The sequence below is a fragment of the Saimiri boliviensis genome, chromosome 8 (assembly GCF_048565385.1).
Source record: "Saimiri boliviensis isolate mSaiBol1 chromosome 8, mSaiBol1.pri, whole genome shotgun sequence".
NCBI classification, from domain to species: Eukaryota; Metazoa; Chordata; class Mammalia; order Primates; family Cebidae; genus Saimiri; species Saimiri boliviensis.
Window position 1 is genome coordinate 43317178 of NC_133456.1, and position 14871 is coordinate 43332048.

The following is a 14871-nucleotide window of genomic DNA, read 5'->3' on the forward strand; positions in this document are numbered from 1 at the left end:
ATAGTAGGCATTACCATCTGACAGTAGAAGTACAGACAAGTAGAGATGAAGGAGTTTCTGGTTTTGTAGCAGACACATTGTAGCCCAATATGCCAATACTCAAAAGTCCCTCAAGGAAGAGAACTGATATTTTTTGAGTGCCAGGTCCTTCGCCATATGCTTTGTTGACACTTTCGAATTTAATTTTCAAACCAATCCAATTACATAGAAATTATTGCTGCGTATAAATTGGAGGAAACTTAGATTCAGAGGTTAACGCATTTCTTCAAGATCACACAGGTAGTTAGCAATAGACCTAGGCGAAACCCAAATCTGTATGGGTTTCAGGAACATACTGCATGTAAGCTTTCTCCTTGTGATCAAGAAAATTAAGTGCTTTAAATATTAAAACAACTAGTGGCTTAAAGTCCAACCATAGACTATTGATGCTTTGGGGCTGATTTATAATAGTTAGGTTTATAATCCTAAAAACATTGAAATAGCAGTAGATGACCTACTTCTATATATGCCGAATAGTGCATCTAACTGTGCTCACAGTCCTCATTTTTAAAAAAAAACTTATGTTGGGCCAGGCATGGTGGCTCATGTCTATAATCCTAGCACTTTGGAAGGTTGAGGAAGACGAATTATTTGAGGTCAGGAGTTCGAGACTGGCCTGGCCAACACGGTGAAACCCCGTCTCTACTAAAAATAAGAAAATTAGCTAGTCGTGGTGACGCGTGCGTGCCTGTGATCCCAGCCACTTGGGAAGCTGAGGCAGGATAATCAAATCGCTTGAACCAGGGAGGTGGAGGTTGCAGTGAGCAGAGATTGTGCCATTTCACTCCAGCCTAGAAGACAGAGTAAGACTCTGTCTCAAAAAAAACAAAAACAACCTATGTTTGGTTTTGTTTTTATTTACTTCTTTTAAAGTGTTAGCCACATATTCTAATCATCTATATCACAATATTAATATATCAATATACAATATTAATAGAATATTATTAATATTGTAACTGCAAGTTGTTACCTGTAGCAACCAAATCTTTGGAAAATATATATAATTTTCTCCTCTAGGGGGCGAGACTAATCAATTCTATTCTAGCAGGTAATAGCTGTTATATTTTACTGATTCATAATATGCATCTTAAAGTACCTTGTAGTGTAATGGAAAGACACTGGACTTGGAATCTGAAGATAAAAATTTGCTTCCACTTACTAGCTATGTTACCCTGGGCAAAAAAATTTAACTTCTATAAACCTCAGTTTTTAGATCTCTAAAATGGGATGAAAATGTTCATGGAGTTGTGAAAATTAACTGAAATGGTATTTATGAAGTTTCTCTATAGCCTGGTAATGTTTTTACAAATATAAGGTTTTTTTTTAAACTTATCTGTTTTACAAGTTGCCAAAATGTGAAACATTTTGGACACTCTGCCACCTACATACCTGCTTAATTCATAGAGTAGAATTTGAAATTTTTGAACTTCTCTGAAAATGCATTCATTCTTTCATAGTTTCTTTTTAGCAGTAGAGTTCCCTGTAGAGTTACACACAAACAGTGGAATAGAACCGATATTAAAATTCTAGATGTGGTTTGTTAACTTGCATTTCAAAGATAAATTCTGTTTAACCAGCATTAATACTGTCAACACTACTGGCATCATCATCATAAAAAGATTCCCACTAGGTGCCAGCATGCCTGAAGCCATGTGCTATGGTTATATAAAGTGAGTTAAGCTGATAAGAAGCCTAGTTCTTTAGGACTTTATAATATAACATGGGCAGACTTTATATGACTAGGGGAAAAATCAATAATGCACTTGAATGCCTAGATTTAAACCCCTGCTGGATCCCGTATTAGGTGTTTGACCCTAGGCAAATGACGATCTCTTAAACTTCAACTTATTCATCTCTAAAATTGGAATAACCATACCTACCCAATAGAGATGTTGTGAGAATTAAACGCTATATTATGGGTAGAGTGCTTAGTAGAATAGCAATGTTTAATGCACAGCCAATATCAAATATTATCTGAGCTATGAACTCTATACTGCAATATCAAATTCCTAACCTTTTCATCTTTCTTTTCTGGCCTCATACCCTGCAAAAATGAGGTTACTCTGATAATAATGAATAAATGTGTAGCCTGGAAATTGTCAGTCGTCTGCACTGCTTCATTAACCCCCCAGAATCAGAGTCTTAGAGCAGGAACCCCAGAATTTGAAAGTCATTTAGACCAACGATTTTGTTTTGCAAATGGGAAAACTGAGATCCCCTGAGGTTAAGTGTTCTACCAAAGACGATGGAGCGGGTTAGTGATGAAGCTGGACTAAAATCTGGGCTCTACACTTGAAGTACGTCACTCTTTCTCCTCCGTATTGTCTCCCCAGATAGCTTGGTCATTTTAATCTCTTCTTAGATTTGCCTTGCCAACAGGACTGTGCTGTTCTGGCCTGCTGCCAATTTAGGCCATCCAGTTTCAGCTAAGTCTTCATGGTTAATCTTGTTATTCAGCTCCTCTTTTTTTTTCCTAGCATGTAAGTTTCACAATGTATTTAGTAGGGGGAAAAGTCCAAAACCTGCCTTTGTTTTCCAAATAAAACCTTATTTGTGTCAAAAAAAACAAATGAAATCTATAAAAGCTTCCTTTTTTGGAAAGGGATGTTTTGTGAGTCCAGAGGCCTGTAGGCTCAGCGCAGACCCTTTGCTCCCACTCCCTCTAAAGTGGTCCCTAAGGGAGTTCCACAGAACTCTCAGGGTTTTTCTTAGCAACAGAGTTTTAAAGTTGCTATCTCACATGCACACTTGACAGTGATTATTCCTGGGGACCCTCAACTTGTCAGGAGCGTCTCAGGCTTCTTCCATATGTGTAATCCTGTTTAGCATCTCTGTATTTTTCAATATGCTAAACAGGATTACAACACATTATGACACATTTTAAATGTTTCCACTTAATAGATTAGCATTTGAAATTCAGGTACAAAATTGATAACAGCAGGTGTGGCCTCATTTTGATATGACACTGGAAGTCGAACTTTGAGGGACTTCCACTTCCATCCCCAAGTTGGCATCGGCCCTTACTTTTGAAGTAAGTAAAACTTGGCCTATTCCTCAATCCTCTAGTTCCAACACCATCATCATTTAATGGATGTCCGCTATGCGTTTAGTTCCCCACTAGGTACTTGGGCCACAAAGAGGAAAAAGATATAATCTTTGCTCTTCAAACAAGTAGCTCCAAAGTGGTCCCTGTGGAACTGTGTCCTTTCACGCCTTTGAGCAGTTCCGGGCGCCTGACTTGTGTTAGCAGCAGTGGAGGTGACACAGTGTTAGTTCACGGCCCCCTTTAAGAGGACTGACAGCTTCTGATTCCTTCCTTTCAGAATGCTCTGGTTTGGTATCCCTGAACAGCTGTGTAAGAAGTTGGGCTGCTTTTCTGGAGGGACCACGTGAAAAAAACCATGTGGAGAGACCTCATGAAAAGAAAGCAGCCCGGCTTTCCCAACAGCAACGTCCTAGCTTGAGCCCAGTGCTCAGGTGATCTCAGCCGAGCTCCCGCACGTTGGAGTGAACTGTCTGACATGCTCCATCTTTGTTGAGCCCTCAAGTTGCCTGTGGCTCCAGTTGACGTCACATAGAGCAGAAGCACACAGTAGGCCCCAGTCAACCCATGGAATTTTGAGATAATAATAACCGAGTTATCGCTTAAGTCATTATGTTTTGGAATGATGTATTGCATAGCAATAGGTAACTGAAACAGACGAGTAAGAAAATGATGGCACCATGTATTCAGGGCTGTCACTGAGGTCTGTACAGATTGAAGTGGTAGCATTGACAAAGCACTGACGATACAGGAATTGGCTGGGGACTGGGCGTATACTGGGATTCATAGAGGAACTGGCATGATGAGCTGAATCCTGAGGAAAGAGTAAAATGTCATCAGGTAAAGAAAGCAGCATGTATAAAGAAGCCTAGGGGAACGTATTAGCAATACGTATTTAGTATGTAGCTCAGGGTCAGTTGGGAGATAAAGAACCACAAAGGTATACTAGAGCCAACTGATAAAGGCCTTTTCACATTAACCTGCAGGCAGAGGAAAGCCAGCAATGGCTCCTAGGCACTGCTATGAAATGCTCAGCTGTGGTATCTGTTATCTTAGGCTTCCTTCTCCTTAGCCATTTCACACTCCGGATCACTTCCTCTTTCTCCGTTCTCTTCTTCTGTGACTTTATCCAGGTTTTCCTCCTGCTGATCTAACAGACGCTTCTTTTTTGACTTCAGTGGTTCCGCTTACTTTTCTACTGGAATGTGTCAGGTTTCTGTCTTTGGTTCTCTCATCTTTCCCAATACCCTCTTTTGGCTGCAACTGAGACTCCTTGGCAGAAGATTCGAAGTCTATGTCTCTCAACCGGCATTGCTCTCTAAATACCATGTTATCTCAGACAAGTAAAACCTAATTTAGTCTTCTTCCCTTCCCCAATTTCCCCCTATTTTTTCTTTTTGTTTTAAGACTTAATCCCAAATGTAACAGTATCCACTTTCCTCCTAGACAATCCAGCCACTTCTTTTCATTTTTCCATTTCTGTCATTTCTTTCCCCCAGGCTTACAGCTTCAGAATCACATCTTTATTTCCCAACTTTGTCACATACTTACTATCACTCAAGTTCAATTGTTCCTCCTTTACACTTTCACATTTTTTTTTTGTTTTATTGCTTTCTTTATAGTTTCCTTAAAATTTATGTTGATCTTGCCAATCTCCTTTTGTATTATTTTTTCAAGGCTATTGACTCTGTAGCTGAAAAACTGGTCCTTCCACAATCTGGTCCATAACTGTCTTATTTTTCAACACTCTACTTCTTAAACTTGTCTGTACCTAGTATAGCTTGTAAAGGGCCTTGATGTCAAGTTGAATGCAGGCCCCTGATGCTATGTTGTATGTTCTGTGTATAACACTCTATTACTCTATTTTTTATATTGCCAAATAGGGAAGTAAGTTTAACTAAATAAGGATGAAGTTTTCTTCACAGGAAAGAGAGTAGAACAAGAGGAAACATGTCTGTTTTTTGTTAGGGGATTGGAGAAAACTAACCAAGGAATAGACAATAGATGGCTTGGTGCTGAGGATCAAATGTTTTTCATGGGTTGGCTAGGAAGAATCATTCAGGAGGCTTACAGATAGCCAGGCCCTACTGCATAGCAGTGAATCTAAAACTTGCCTGCATATCAGAATCACCTGGGGTGGTGAGAAGCGGGGAGGCGGTCGGGAGATGCTTTAGAAAAGTACTGATGCCTACCTCCCATCACCAGTCAGTCTGATATAATTGGTTTTGACTGTAACCTGGGCAACAGAATTTTTTAAAGCTCCCCAGGTGATTTATAATGTACAGCCAACGTTGAGCACATGACCCTAGAGATTCTGTTTCACTGTGTCTGGGCTGGACACAATGAATTAAATGTCATCATGTGATTCTGAGAGCCACCTTGCCACAGGAAGAAACATTTGTTTCCCTGGGTATTTCTGAAAAAGGATTCAGTAAATGCCTAAGGCAGGCACAGAATGGAGTTGTTCTTACAGATGGGGTAACAGGTGACTTCTGAGTGGAAACCAGTGGCTATGTCCGGCTCATCCTCACACCCTCCTCTCACAATGAGATTACCCATCACTCTTCAGTTCTTTCCTCCCACCAAATTGACTTGGTTTTATCACTTTTTCTGCTTCAGCCAAGCTGCCCTGTTTGCTGTCCTCTATGAATTTGCACTTTCATTGTCTCTTTCTTTTCCTACTACTCAGCTACTTACATCAAAACCTTACCCACTCTTAATGCCCAGCGTAAATCCCACCATGTTAGTGAAAACTTCACTCACATCTGACTTAGAATTGACCTGAAACCTGAATGCCAATCCAGTATATACACTAGTTAATGTATACACTAACATTGTGTATGTCACTTTAACTTGCATGTGAATGATTATGATTGCTAATGCTTTTGTTTAAAACACAATAAACATATACCCACGATTAACATATATACTCATTTTAAAAAATTGAGAGCAATGGCATTTTAATATCCATACATTATGCTAAAAATCAGTCATGTTACTAACCTGCACAAGCAACTAAGTATTAACCATTGTATTAGTTTGGTAGGGTTGCCATAACAAAGCACCAGACTGGGAGGGTCTTAAATAACAGAAATTTATTTTCTCACAATTCTAGAGGCTGAAAGTCTGAGATCAAGGTGTCAGAAGGGTTGCTTTCTTCTGAGGTGTCTCTCTCTGATTTGGAGATGGCCATCATTTCCTTGGGTTTTCACGTGGTCTTCGCTCTGTGGATTTCTGTGTCCAAATTTCCTCTTCTGATAAGGACACCAGTCATATTGGATTACAGCCCACCCTAAGAATCTCATTTTTAACTTAATTATCTCAGAATGTGTCCTCTATGAATTTTCACTTTCATTGTCTCTCTTTTTTTTTCCTACTATGTATCTACTTATATCAAAACCTTACACAACCTTAATGCTCAGCAGAAATCCCACCACGTTGGTGAAAGCTTCAAACGCATACTGAAGTACTGGGGGTTAGAACTTCAACATATTAATTTGGGAAGAGGAACACAATTCCTCTGTGTTCATACCTCAGATGTCAGGTGAGAATATAAATTTTAGCACACTGAAAACAAAGAAATACCTAGTTAGGGCTACACGTGTGTTTTATTTTCATGCCAATAATTTCTGCTTGAATGATAATTTCACACATATGACTCAGGAGGCACGAAACGATAAGTAACTATGAACTTAATTTTAATTAATTTTATTGATACTATTTCTAGCAGTTTTTGACTCATAATTACCCATATAAGAGTTCAAGCAGGGCTGGGCATGGTGGCTCATGCATCTGGCCCCTGCTTGAATGGTATTTTGATACCCATATATTAATGTTAGCTGTGTGATCCCAGCACCTTGGGAGGCCGAGGCGAGTGGATCATGAGGTCAGGAGTTTGAGACCAGCCTGGACAAGATGGTGAAACACTGTCTCTACTAAAAATACAAAAATTAGCCAGGTGTGGTGGCAGGCACCTGTATCTCAGCTGCTTGGGAGGCTGAGGCAGAGAATTGCTTGAATCCAGGAGGCAGAGATTCAGTGAGCCGAGATTGCACCACTCTAGCCTCGGCAAGAGAGCAAGACTTCGTTTCAAAAAAAAAAAAAAAAAAAAAAAAGAGTTCAAGCAATAGATATGGTAGATATGGCTGAAGCTAACATGGAGGAACATAAATGGCTTTAGGATATAGTTGATAAAGGGTGGGATTTGGAGGGTGTCCTTGGGTATATCATGACTGTTCTAAGTCCTCATCCCATCATCTGTAAAAGGGAATGTTAACTGTGTAATCAGGGAACATGGAATGAGCAAATGAATGTGAAAATTATTTGTAAAATTTAACGTACTATTCAAATACTTTTATTATTATTGTGATGGGTGAGAACTTTGAAGAGAAGCCTCCAGAACTGTATCATTTCCTACAAAATAAGAGGGTCAGAGAAACTGAGACTAGAATGTTACAAATAAAATCGAACTGTCTTCTGTTGCTTGACTTTACTTAAAATCTCCTCGTCAGTGTATATATTTTTCCTGAACGAATTACGGAGAAGAGCCTTTATGACTGAAAATCCATATGATTACTAGCAATGAGTTTCAATGTTAATAAAGTACTGACTGTTTGCATAGTATATAGGACCTGTCCCTTTTTTTTTTATTACTTACAATATGCATAGCATTTAGGGGTTGTTCTTAGGGCATTCACAGTTTTTAGGTAAAAAGTCAGATTTCAAAACTAGAATGAGGTAACCAGGTCTTCTCCTGACACATTGTTATTGAAAAGGTTCCTATATCTACACATATGTATTGTTTTAGGCAAAGTCTCACTCTGTTGTCTGGGCTGGAAGTGGAGTGATCTCAGCTCACTGCAACCTCTGTCACCTGGGTTTAAGCAATTATATGGCCTCAGCTTCCTGAGTAGCTGGGATTACAGGCAAAAGTTACCATGCCTGGGTAATTTTTTGTGTTTTTAGTAGAGATGGGGTATCGCCATGTTGCCCAGGCTGGTTTTGAATTCCTGACCTCAAGTGATCTGCTCACTTGGGCCTCCCAAAGTGCTGGGATTATATATGTGAGCCACTGCACCCGGTCAATATTTCTGGAATAATGATTTTTAAAAGTTGCACATGGTTTTAAGCCACTCACTACTTGGCCTTTCCAGACAAATCAGGGTAACAAATCTGTCTTGGTCCCTGGGCCAGTCCCATTGGCAGCCAGCTGAGATGATGGAACTAGGGGCTAGAAGTCAGGATCAGGAAGCCTCTTGATACCTGCAGGAAGCCTTCCCTCTCTCTCCTTTCTTCCCCATGCTACTGATTTGAGGGTACTATTTTGCTGTTTGCACTTGGGTCATAATTGCTACTTGAGGCTTTGAAAGACATATAAAGGGATCAATAGCTATGAAATTAATGTTTAATGTCAGCCTCATCACAGCTCCTTGACTTTCTGATGTGTGTCTAAATTACTGTTGTAGGCAATAAATGTAGTATGGCGTTTGAATCCCCATTGTGTCTATGGCATATTAAATAAATATCTTATATATTTGCGAGACTTTCTTCAGATCCTACTTACCAGTCAACTCACTGTCTTGTTCAGCGTTCTCTTTTGTTCACACTTATATACTGAGTATCTGCCATAACCCCTGATACTTGGTGAGTAGCTATCTCAATGGAAAGGATAGTAGGTAGGGTTGCTAAGGCCCATAGGGTTCAAGTGAATCATATCAAAACAAAACAGGACCCACTGGAAATTATTGCTAAGTTTGCTGCTGTCTTACAAGCATCACACTTGTCAATAACTCCAGAGCCATGGAGAATAGATAAATAGCTAAGCAACTCCTGGAAGGTGGGAAGGTAGCATTGTGCCTCCTGTTTTTGGTGTTGCATAATTTATTTATTCTTGTAAAGGTTGGAAGGGCAAATGTAAGGAAACAGAAAATCAGTGCAGGAGACTAGGCCAGACCACAGCCCCTCCATGTCCCAGGCTAGCTAGCTGGAAGAGGTGGCACAGTGACGCAGAGGGTCAGAGGATGGCTTCTTTAACTAACGTCAAGGATCATGAAATTGCAACTAGCCTAGAAAATAGCTGGGATCTTCTTCAGAATTAAGGACCAGTGTTGTTGTCCCTGCTTTTTCAGGAGAGTATGGAAATGAAACGTCCTTGTGACAGAAGGTGGGGTTGTTAGAGTGGTGATGGCAGCCAGAGAAGCAATCCTCATGACCTTTATGGAGCAGAGCAAACAGCTGGACAGCTGATATTTTCATCAGCTATGTCTTTGCGCAGATGCACAGATGGGCACTTAAATTATATAATAAATCACAGGCATTCTAATGTACCCATCAAACCCTGTCAGTCATATAGCTTAAAACCTTTAGAATCACAAGATCCTTGAGGATGTTTATCACAATTGGGACAGTTTGGTTTTTAATATAATATTTTACCTATTGTGGTAGAAAAAGGAACCTGTTGGATAAGGAGAGATAATACTTGTGTTCGACTCCATGTTATACTTCCAATTCTTTCTCTCTGCTGAAGATTCCATTTGGCTTCTTAGGGAATAAGCTTCCTCGTCTATGAATGATAATTGTTGCCATCTAGCCTCAGTGTTTCTTCTAGGATCAAAGTGAAACTGAGTTTTATAAAATCAAAAAGTAATAGTATTTTTATTTCTTATGATTATAAAGGATTTAACTTCATCAGTATTCAAGTGGCCTTGTATCATTCACGATGACTCAATAGCATCGTGTCTACAAATTATTCAAGGCCTTTCCATGACTCATGCCATGTATTATAACAAAGTAAGATTTCCCTCTCTCCTGAAAAGAAGGCCTATTTTTTATATGAAAAGGGGTAGACATTTGGAAACTTTTAAGAAAGAGATTTTGCTAATAATATAAATGGTTGTTCACATTTTTAAAATGAATTAAAAGCTTGTCACTAAGATACATCTAAGATTCTAGAAGCCATAGACTTCCATTTGGCAGAACACGAACATCAATATAAAGATTTTATAATGACTTCTTCAGAAACATTGGCATGGAGGTACATGTGCGCAGGTGGAGGGAGGCTGGTCTATGGTCTATGTAAATCCTGCTATAACAAAATACCACAGGCTGGGTAACTTATAAAAACCAGAAATTTATTTCTCACAATTCTGGAGGCTAAGTCTAAGATCAAGGAGCTGGCAGGTTTGATTGTCTGGTGAGGGCTGCTCTCTGCTTCCAAGATGGTGTCATACTGCTGCATCTTCCAGAGGGGAAGAACCTTCATCCATATGGTGGGAGGCAGAAGGGCAAGCAAGCTGAATGCTGTGTGAAAACCCCTTGTATTTTATTTATTTATTTTTAGTTTTTTTGAGACAGAGTTTCGCTCTGTGGCCCAGGCTGGAGTGCAGTGGCGTGATCTTGGCTTACTGCAACCTTCACCTCCCAGGTTCAAGCAATTTTTGTGCCTTAGCCTCCCCAGTAGCTGGGATTCCAGGCATGCACCACCACACCCAGCTACTTTTTGTATTTTTAGTAGAGATGGAGTTTCACCGTGTTGGCCAGGCTGGCCTGGGATTTCTGACCTCAAGTGATCCGCCCACCTCGGCCTCCCTAAGTGCTGGGATTACAGGCCTGAACCACTGTGACTGCTCCTGAAAACCTCTTTTATAAGGGCCTTAGTCCCATTCACAAGAGAGGAGCCCTCATTACCTAATCACTTTTTAAAGGCCCTGCCTCCCAATCACATTGGTGATATCTGAATTTTGTGGGAGTACCTTCAAACCATAGCAGGAGGCTGTTGTCATTCAGAATGATCTGAAAGGCCAGCATTGTTCCTGAAATAAGTCAATAAGCATACTATAACTTTAATAGCATGCTGAATAACTAACACCCATATTCTTGAGTAACCTGGGATGATAGCCGTTTCCAGCCTATGCGTTCCTTGCTCTTCCCACTTCTCACAAGTGATGGTAACTACTGCTCTGTAAGGTCAGAGGTCCAACTTTATCTGAGATATTTATTAGTGTCTGCCTCCATTAAGCTGGTTCTGGGGAGTCTTTGGGCTGGGAGTGGAGAGGAACTCAGGACCTGGAAATTCCTCAAAGTTTATACCTGATGGGTTCCGTGGGTAGCACACTGGCCTTAGACATTCAGCAAAAAAACAAAATAAAACAAAACAAAGCCCAGAGTTTTTCAATTAACTGTATTAAACTCTGTGGCCCTCTACTCCTTAGGAAAAAAAAAATAACATTATTTTTTTTCCTGAAATATAATTTTTACATTTGGAAAATTTTGAAGATAAAAAATTATATGTCACCTAGATATTTTATCATTCAGAGATAACAACTTTTAATATGTTAGGAAATTAAACATATATGCACTTATATGTCATTCATATGTGTATAACTTTGAAGGAGTAGACATTTGAATGATTTGCCTTTCAAATTTGTATATAAATCTGAGCATAAATGTTTTATCTATTTATTTGTGAAACATACTCAAGCCACTAAGTGCTCTTTTTGTAGGAAGTCCTAACTAGCACTCTTGAGCTTTCTCTATCTACCTGGCCAATTCATCTTTCCTCTCTTCTGGCCAGTTTCCCAAGAATATCAGGGATATATTTACTTGGTGCAAAGGATAGGTTGATGGGCAGGGCCATTCCTGCTCCCAGTGCTAGGCATAAAGAGATTAGTAATGACTAATCAACTCAGGATTGCTATTGCTCCTGGCTGCTACCTAGTGTCACTGTTGAAGACTGTGCTTATAGGCCAACAGATGTTTGTCTATTCTGTGTCATGCCCTTATTGGTCTGAATGCCTGCCAGCATGCCAATAAGGCTCTGAATGTGGGCTTTGAAATTATAGCTCTTAGTTTGCACCCAGATATTCTGTCATTATTCACTACAGCAAAACCTTCTGTGTGTCACTATGTCAGCATGGCTAGCCTTAGTCACACACTATTGAGAACTTTCACAGTGCAGCCTGGGATACCAGCCTTGACTTGCCCATTCTTCAAGGTTATTTCAGGGACCTCCTGGACAGTTTTATCTACTGAGCCTTGGGCAGAACCATTCTGTCCACCCTACTAAGCCTACTTAACTCTGAGTCTCAAGAAGCAGAGTCAATAAGTGGGTCCCTTTGCCACAGAAGCCTGGACTCCTTTGGCAAATGAATCCATCACCTTATAAGAACAAGTTCTCTTTATAAAATAATGAGGCAGATTGTGTTGAAACACTTTTAAGAAGCCAGTATTATGCCTTCTTTTAAAACTGTGTGCCTTAGTTATTTATATAACTAAGAATTTCCTTTCAAATAATTCTTCTCTGAACTGGAATATTTTTTGCAAGTAATGTGTAGTCTATACATATAGACATAGGGATGATAAAATTCTTAATTTTCTACCCCCACCAAGGGGCATCCCATTGATGCTCAATCAATCATAATAGATATCCTGAGTATACAGATATCATCTCAGTAAATGGCACAGCCTTTGCCACATTGCAGAAGCTAAGGACATGCTTGATTTCTCTTATTTTAACAAGTCCTGTTGAACAAATAGGATATATCACAAAATATATCTGTCATCAAATATATATTATTATTTTTTTTTTTCAAGACAGGGTTTCACCATGTTGGTCAGGCTGGTCTTGAACTCCCAACCTCAGGTGATCCGCCCGCCTTGGCCTCCAAAGTGCTTGGATTACAGGCGTGAGCCACCACGCCCTGCCTGTCATCAAATATATTTCTTTTTTTTTTTTTTTTTTTTTTTTTTGAGACGGAGTTTCGCTCTTGTTGCCCAGGCTGGAGTGCAATGGCGCGATCTCGGCTCACCGCAACCTCCGCCTCCTGGGTTCAGGCAATTCTCCTGTCTCAGCCTCCTGAGTAGCTGGGATTACAGGCACGCGCCACCATGCCCAGCTAATTTTTTTTGCACCTTTAGTAGAGACGGGGTTTCACCATGTTGACCAGGATGGTCTCGATCTCTTGACCTCATGATCCACCCGCCTCGGCCTCCCAAAGTGCTGGGATTACAGGCTTGAGCCACCGCGCCCGGCCCAAATATATTAATATATCATCCAAATATGTCACCAGAATATGTCTCTGTTTTTTAATCTCAACGGTCACCTCCTAGTCCAATGATGTCATTGTCACCTGGACAGCAGGAATGGAATCCTCATTGGTCTTCTGCCGCCAGTCTTGTCAAATTCCAATAGATTTCCTTGCCATAGCAAGAGAAAAAACAAAAAATCGGATCATGTCACTTCCAAATTTAAAACCCATCAAAGCCTCTCCCTGGGTTTTGATTTCTTGGAAATGAAACCCCTTTGGGCCTTTGCCACCTCCGGGCCTTTGCAGTTACTCCTCAGTCCTGAGGTGCTCCTCTCCTGTTCTTCACACAGCAGCTTATTCTCAGCCGTTGGATAACCTCTCTCCCATGGCTGCCTCAGAGGCGTCTTCCCTGACTTCATTTCTAAGGGTGCCACCTGCAGTTTCTCTCTGATTTCCTTTATGGAATTGTCCTTTTCTTGGGGTTTCAAGGAAGAGTAAAGGTAAATATTGTCCCGTCTGCAATATTTACCCGGCTATTGTGATCATACTTGTTTTTGTAGAACAAATGTTGTTACCATGTTCTGTGCAGTTTTAAAACCTGCTTTTTATAATGTTAAATCATAAACATTTTTAGATTAGTAAATATATATCTATAATATTTTTTTTTCATAATTTAAGTAACAGAACTCTACTGTTAGAAATTTCGGTTGCTCTTTTGTGAAAGAGTTGGAGAAGACCAAGGTAATTCTTAAAACCTTAAAAAAATGGAGATGGGCTTTTGAAACTAAGATTATTGTCTGAAAGGAGACATATGGATAAATCAGTGACAGGGTAGACAGAAATGTATTCTCAAAATCACAGAAAACTAGAATTGGGGTTGCTCTTAAAGCTCAAAAGAACTAAATTTTGGACAGGTAAAGGAAATACCATGTCCACCTTACTGAGCCCGTTACGGCGTGGCTTCTCATGTAGTGAACACGGGGAATTGTGATAGAAGAGCAGATTGGATGGTTAAAGCAATGGGTTGAGTTTTTGAAATGTTAAATTTGAGATATTTATAGAACATTTAGGGGGAACTCCCTAGTAAGCCTTGGTGTGCAGCTTAGGAGGAAACTCTAGACTGGGGAGACATCCACATATGTGGTAATTGAGACCAATAGAACTAGATACGAAATCCAGGGAGAGTATGTAGAATAGCAGACCTATGAACAAAATGGTGAAGAAACAAACATTTGCAGGATGGACAGAGGGAGATGAACATTTAAAGGAGGTGGAGAACAAGAGGCCAGAGAACTAGGAGGGAAGCCGAGAGAGCGTGTGTTGTGGGAATCTCCAGCGTTGATTAGCCTAACCGTGCTTGACTGGTCATGTGATTGCTTTTCCTTTTCTTGAATCTTCGTTTATATCTCCCCAAGCTCTGCACGCACAGACAATCACTTTTCTAGACAGAGCATCCTCTTCTTCAATAGAAAACATGCATGTTATTGTTTTCATAGGTGGCATATCCAATAAGTGCGCTGAGCTCACTGAGTGACTGCTAGGTGTGATTTGAAGCATTCAGGGAAAGCTACTTCTATGTCCTGAAATAGTTCTCTGGCTGACCTATAGCAATGCCTGACATAGTGGGCACTTAATACACCCTCGTGAGAAAATGGTTGCATGAATATTGAATGTCTAAGTATCTTATTAAAATGCAAATATTCCAAGAGGGATGACAAATAAAGTGTCAACTCCTATTAACAATTTGATAGGCTGGGGACTTGT